At 43.5% G+C, this 6,939-nt stretch overlaps 1 protein-coding gene across 2 annotated transcripts in view; it reads left to right on the forward strand.

The window, feature by feature from the left end:
• Positions 1-8: 8 nt before the first annotated feature.
• Positions 9-6,939, forward strand: part of PKD2 (polycystic kidney disease 2 (autosomal dominant)) — a 30,868-nt gene continuing 23,937 nt past the window's right edge. The window contains exon 1 of one of the 2 annotated variants that reach the window (XM_010569847.1): positions 9-78. The gene's annotated coding sequence lies outside the window, so the exon portion shown is untranslated. The remainder of the gene's footprint in view (positions 79-6,939) is intronic. The other variant, XM_010569848.1, reaches the window with a different exon arrangement.

Here is a 6,939-nt window from a genome sequence, read left to right on the forward strand (position 1 = left end):
GCCGCCACCAGGTGCCGCCCGACGGCGCCGCGCCCCGCCGAGAGGCCTGGGCCAAGCGCCTGGCGCGGCGGCTGCGAGGTGAGAGAGAGCCTCTGCCCCCCTCCCCGCCACCCCCTGCCCGGGCCCCTCCGGCCGGTGTGGGGCTCCGAGTCTTTCTCGGCCTCCGCGGCTCGCTGCCTTTTCCTGCAGACTGTCGCCAAGAGGAGCGCGTATGAGGAGGTTGTAGTCCCTTTGCCTTTTCTTCCACACCCCCCCCCCTTTGCTCTCCGTCCTCTTTTTCCTCTGCCCGTGTTCCTTTCCCATCTCCCGTCTGTCCGTGCGTGCTTTGCCCCTGTTTGTGTCGCCACTTCTTCAGGCACATCTGTATTCTGATCTCTGTCCTGGTTATGCCACTCAGGACGCACAAACGCACGCACACCTCTCTCCTTTTCCTCTGGAGCACAGAGCTTTCTGCCCCTCGGGTTTTAATCCTGGCTGCTTTCAGTGTAAGAGGCTCTCGTGAGTGGTTTTTGGATACGGGTGGCTTTTCTGACCCAACACCAGGTCTTTGGAGAGTCGGAGCAGAATACTTGTCTTTCTTTTTCAGCATCCTCTGTCCCATAAAAGAGGTGGTTAGGATGGCATTCGTGCTTAGAGTGGGGTTGTTGGGAGAGTGCTTTATTCATTTTTGCTTTCCTGCAATATTGCGCAGTGCCTTGGAGCTGCCCTTGGTTGTTGAGAGCTGCCTGTTGACACGCAGCTGGTGACCAGAGATGTAGCTTGAAGTGTAAGTGGGAGCATATCATATGAGCGTTTGGAGTCTCATTCTAAGCTTACTGCATTAACTCTGTGCTGAGCTGGCCCTGTACGGGGTTGGTTTGACACAGCAGAGAAAATGGTCGATGGGGAGTTCTTTGGGTTCAAGGTTGTGGGAGCACATGTGAGAAACCCCCCTTCCTTTTCAGAGAAGTTTAAAATGTCAGCATCAAATCATGAGGATTTTAAATGCAGGATTTGTTTAAATGTCAGACAAAATCTTTATAAAGTTGCAGGAAAAGTAAACCATGTTTAGAAAGTAAGGTTTCTTCTTCTAAAAACGTGAATTTTCTGAAGTGATAGATAGTACTGCTACTGGCTGGCACAGCATCAGCAGAGGTGTCAAAACAAACTTGATTTTAAGCAGGGACTTGCACATTAGGCTATTGTATGTCCTGTATACTGTCACTTTGATTTTCATGTGCATTCAAAAATTGTTTGCTGTAATGATTTCTCTGACTTCAGCTGTCTTGCACCAAAATAAATCCCTCTTGATCATTGCAGTGTTTTACTTGGATACAAGTCAGACTCAGAGAGATTATGGAATAGAGCATGTTTTCTTTTCAGCAGATTTTATTGGGAGAGTGTTCAGTGAACTAACTCACTTCATAACAAGACCAGAATGGCCAGGAAAAAATATAAATGATAATTATGTTGTGCATGAGCTGGCACTGCTCTGTTTGGAGACTTCAATGGTGTGTTTAGTTTAGTCTGTCACTGAGATACATAAATGCCTAGGAAAGGAGCTGCTTCATGTGGAGAAAGTAAAGTCCTTTTACAAAAGTGCTTATCTAAGTAGACTGTTCAGATGCGCCCTTCGTACTAGCTGTTGCTGAGAAGGGAGCTCCTGTATATGCTTTTAACTGTGGTGAAAAATTGTAGTGTTTTAACACGAGGTGAGTGTGAGAGTGACTTGGTGATGACCTGGCATAAGTTGCTACAGTTTCATTTCCATTGTGGTTTCTGCCATAATACTCAAAAATGGATTATCCATGCTAGGACTGATTTTGGTGCTGGTTTCTGAGCCATTTTGAACGTGAAGGCAGACCTTAATAACATGTGGTTTGTGTGAGGTCAGAGTATTCCCAAAAAAAAAAAAAGTCCCCCAAACAAACCCCCCCCCCCCCCCCGGAGATACTGTTCTAACAAAGGCTTAGTAAAATGCTTTGTTGAATCATCTATAGTTTATCTGCATCTACAGCCGAGGGTTGGTTTTAGGTGGAGGAAGGTTGCTTATTTTTAGTATGCTTTTTTTCCTAGCAGTTTTTTTGCTTTTAAGCCTATATATGTATTTTAACCTTGTTCAGCTGAGCAAGCAGCAGAACCAAGAGGAATTGGCTTTTGGTGAAGCTGCATTCTGTGCTGGGCAGAATAAATGCAGCTGGGCCTTTAGTGGCATCAGTATCAGGCAGATGTTGCCAGAGAAGATACTCTGGCCCTGCTCTGATAGATGGATCCCTTGCCTGTCTTGCTGCCTAGAAGCAATCTGTCTTGGGCTAGAATGACCACTTTGGGAGCTGATGCACATCCATAGCGTGAATTTGTTAATTTCTGTTCTCAGATTGCACCAGGAGGACCACCTCTGACATGGTAACATTATGTATCCTTTCAACTGGTGTGGTTCTCCTTACACTACTGGGTGTAAGCCTATTAATCAAGTGTGTCCTGTGTGGAGAATGGTGCAAAGTTACACGTTTTTGCAGTGCAAGAAAACAAAAAGAAATATTTTCAATAATGGCTGTGGACAAAGCTGCCTCTTGCTGTTCGAGACAGTGTACACTGGTAGTATTCTATTTTTAGCTGTAAAATGAAAAGGCTTGGTTTCATGTTTTAGGCATGTTTGGAGTGGATTTATCCCTGTGGTTACTATCCACAGTTTCTGTTGATTTCTGACCTGCATACATTTTGTGTTTATAGGCAAGTGTAGCTAAAGGTGCTGTAGTAGACAAATCCTTTTCTGGCTCTTTCATGAGAGGGTTGCCATTAATTCATAGACACCGTAAATGGGTAGGTGTGACTTTCATGCTGTGGAGGTACTGCAGGGTGCTGTACTTGCCTGCTGCCTGAGTAACTAACCTTCCCTGAAGAATGTGGTTGCTGCAGGCTACACAGCAAAAGGGCTGATTTCAAGCCTGATATTAATATAGGGCACTTGAAGGATAAGTGAGGTTTTAATACTGGAAAGAGCACTCAGTAGTTCTTTTGACATTTCATGGATAAGTGTGAGGATCTTTCAAGACTGAAAAATGAAATCCTCAGTACTCGGTTTTATTTCAAGATAACTAGAGGAAAGTTAGTATAGATTCGTTTAATGAAATTCCATTTCACTAAACAGAATTCAATAAGAGGGATTAATCCTTTGGATATCAAAAGTGTTACCATGGCTAAACGAGTTGCCATTCATCAGCTGAAGGATATTGAATGACCGCTTAACACTTTTCTTACTGTCAGCTGTGAAGTAAAAATGCAGAGAGGATTTAAGGTAATGGGATTTTGGTAATTGCAACTATTGGAGTGACTGTAACAGGAGTTACTAAGTGAATAGAAAGTCAACTACTTCAGACTATCTGTATTTTAGCTTCTTCTCTTTGGGGATTCTTTTCAGATTTTAACATGAGTCTCTGTTGAAGTAGCTTTAGTCCCTCTAGTTTTGCAGATCTCTTCAGCAAACATCCCAGATGCTGAGGGGAGAGGAGGGAATGACTCTTCAACTCCGTTAAGGAGAAAGTAATCAAAAGTTTTGATCAATAAGAGCAAAGTCCATTTCCAGAGCCAGGCTGGAAAGGTAATCTGCCCCTCAGAGCTGTGCTTTGGTGACCTAGTGCTACTGTGTCCTCATGTGTGTCAATACTAAGGAGTGTATGTGGGGCATTTCTTGAAAGGTTTTCTTAGTCATTGTTAAATGGATGTATTAAATGTAATTTCCAGTCACTCATTAATTGTTACTTTCATGAAGAATGCATCATGACATTTTTACTGAGTTGAGCTAGTGCAGGCTCTGATTGTCTGTTACCAAGGAATGTGAACTAAGGATTGTGAGCCTGTGTTTTGTTGTTGTTGTTTTGGGACAAAGCATCTTTGCCTGAGGGTCACTTTCCTCTCCTTCCCCCTGCTGCATTCTTTCCCCAGCATCTGAATTTCTGTTTAGGCACATTAGTTAGTGATACTTATCTTGGCTGAGCATTTTCAGAATTTAAGACTTTTACATTTATCTGAATTACTTGATAGGCATTCTATACCTTATAAACTTGGCTTTATGATTATGTAGGTATATATGTATATGTAAGTACATATACATTATATATATTACATGTATGTATCTAACACTTTATATATGTGTAAACAAAGATTTTAATTTCCTGTGTTACCTAACAAGCCAGACTTTTTATTGTAAGATGAAATTTCATCTATATTTTTATTTGCACTTGATCATTATTTTTTGACAACTATTCTGAGTTCATGTACTCTTTGGCTAAGCCGTTTGGGCTGCAGAATGAGTATAAGAGAATTGTTAGTTGCAGATTTCTTTGAATGAAAGAGTATGTAGATTCTGTCAAAAAGTTGATGAATAGCAAATTTATATAAGGAATGAACTGAAAATGATCAATTGAGGCTAGAAACGAAATGTTTTTGGTGCTTGCAGTAGATGTCAGCTTAAATCCAGCACTGCTTACCGCCACTATTCTTGATGCATCTAAACCAATATTCTAATATTGCAAAAAGGGGAGTAGTGTACATGTCTTCTAAAAATGTGGCAACTAATGAAAGCTTCAATCTAGCTGATGGGCAAATCCAGATTTCTTTAACACAAAGATCATTGTATGATCTCTGGTGCTGTTTGTTTTGGGTTTTTTTTCCTTCACATGTAACTTTCTGTTCCTTGCTGACTGACTCCTAACAATATTCTAATATGACAGAATTTGAGCTTGCAAGCTTTCTGCTCACCACATTTCTTATTGGTGAGTAATGTGCTGACAGCTGGGACTTGGCTCTCTTGCCAGCTTAGCTCACTGGCTGTTCCAGCCTTTTCTTCCTCTCTTCCATAATGTTTTCCTCCCTTTATTATGAGGGTTGCTAGTGCAACGTAGTGCTGTGTTAGAGGCTGAATTTGTTGAGTTCTTTATTATTAGTGACTCTGTAAATGTTCTTGGTTTTGTGTTTCTGTCTTCAAGAATGACCTAATGGCGAGGATTTGGCATTCTGTGTAGTAAAGTTGCAGTCTTTATCTGTAAATTTTCAGACTTAGCCTTAAAGAACAGCTTTGAAAAAGCTTTCTTGTTTTGGGGGCTGACACAGTAAAAGTTATAAGTTACTAATTAAGGAGTGTGAACAGAGATTAATGCTAAGACTATTAGTGCTTGCTGTGCCTATGCAAGAGAAGTTTCCTGGTTGACTTTGTCATTAGGTCACAACTTAAAAATGTAGTAGCTGAAAGGCTTCTAAAAACATCTAACACACTTTTTTTTTTTCTGAATACACCTTGTGTTTGCAGGTAGAGGGAAGAGCTTCCTTATTCCCATCTCTTTGTTAGCAAATGAAGTTCTGCAGCAGGCAGATTAGCCCTCTGTCTGTTTTAGTCTTACAGCAGTGGTTGCAAAGCAACTGAACTCTTGCTTCATTGTTATAAATCTGACATGTTTTGGCTGTCCCTTGTTGCTGTTCCATTTGACTTAAAATTACTGTGGTATGTTTGATGGATCCAAGATTTTTTCCTAGGGAGTTTGAGGTTATTCCATTTCCATCTACGGAGAACATAAAGGATGCTTTAAAAGGTTGGCTGTTTAAAATACCTGAAAATGGTAGAAGTTTGCACTTCTGTATGAGTGAGTTTTTATTTTCATATGCTTTCTCTCCCACCATAAACTAAGTTCAAATTGCCTTGCTTTATTTAGGCTTAAATGAAGAGAAGTACCTTGAAGGTAGCAGTTCTGGTCTGAGCATCAGCAGCTGTTCTCAGCTTTTTTTTTCTGTTCTGTGTTAGGCACAGGAAATAAGTATGGTGGTTACTAACTGCTTTCTCTTCTCAGATGATTGTTTCTTTTAGAGGCTCCATTTAAAAGATCCTTTTGCTTTTCTGTTACCCTTTTGAAAGGGATCACCAAACTTCAGTAACGTCTCTTACACTGTCTTCTTGAGAATGTCAAGTATAATAGTGTGGTGGGTTGACCCTGGCTGGGTGCCAGATGTCCACCAAAGCTGCTCTATCACTCCCTCTCCTCAGCTGGACAGGAGAAAGTACAACAAAAGGTTCGTAGGTCAAGTAAGGACAGGGAGAGATCCCTCAACTAATTACCGTTACAGGCAAAACGGACTTGACTTGGGGAAAATTAACTTAATTTATTGCCAACCAAACCAGAGTAGGGTTTGGTATTACCAGAAGTAATACCAAATCTTAAACCACCTTCCCCCCACCCCTCCCTCCTTCCCAGCTCAACTCCACTCCTGGTTCTCTCCACCTCTTCCCCCCCAGGGGAACAGGGGGCAGGGGTTGGGGTCAGCTTCCCACACCTTGTCTCTGCCGCTCCTTCCTTGTCAGGGGGAGGACTCCTCACATTCTTCCCCTGCTCCAGCGTGGGGCCCTTCCCATGGGAGACAGTCCTCTGCAAACTTCTCCAATGTGGGCCCTTCCCATGGGCTGCAGTCCTTCAGGAACAGACTGCTCCAGCGTGGGTCCCCCACAGGGTCACAAGTCCTGCCAGAAAACCTGCTCCAGCGTGGGCTCCGCTTTCCACAGATCTTCAGGTCCTGCCAGGAGCCTGCTCCAGCGTGGGGTTCCCACGGGGTCACAGCTTCCTTTGGGCATCCACCTGCTCTGGTGTGGGGTCCTCCCCGGGCTGCAGGTGGATAGCTGCTCCACCGTGGACCTCCCTGGGCTGCAGGGGGACAGCCTGCCTCACCATGGTCTTCCCCACGGGCTGCAGGGGAATCTCTGCTCTGGCGCCTGGAGCATCTCCTCCACCTCCTTCTTCACTGATCTTGGTGTCTGCAGGGTTGTTTCTCTCACATGTTCTCACTCCTCTCTCCGGCTGTAGTTTCTGTGTCCCAGCAACTTTTTTCCCCTTCTTGAATACGTTATCCCAGAGGCACTACCACTGTTGCTGAGGGGCTTGGCCTTGGCCAGCAGCGGGTGCGTGTTGGCGCGGG

This window comes from Haliaeetus leucocephalus, unplaced genomic scaffold (assembly GCF_000737465.1).
Source record: "Haliaeetus leucocephalus isolate CR32 unplaced genomic scaffold, Haliaeetus_leucocephalus-4.0 Scaffold276, whole genome shotgun sequence".
NCBI lineage: Eukaryota > Metazoa > Chordata > Aves > Accipitriformes > Accipitridae > Haliaeetus > Haliaeetus leucocephalus.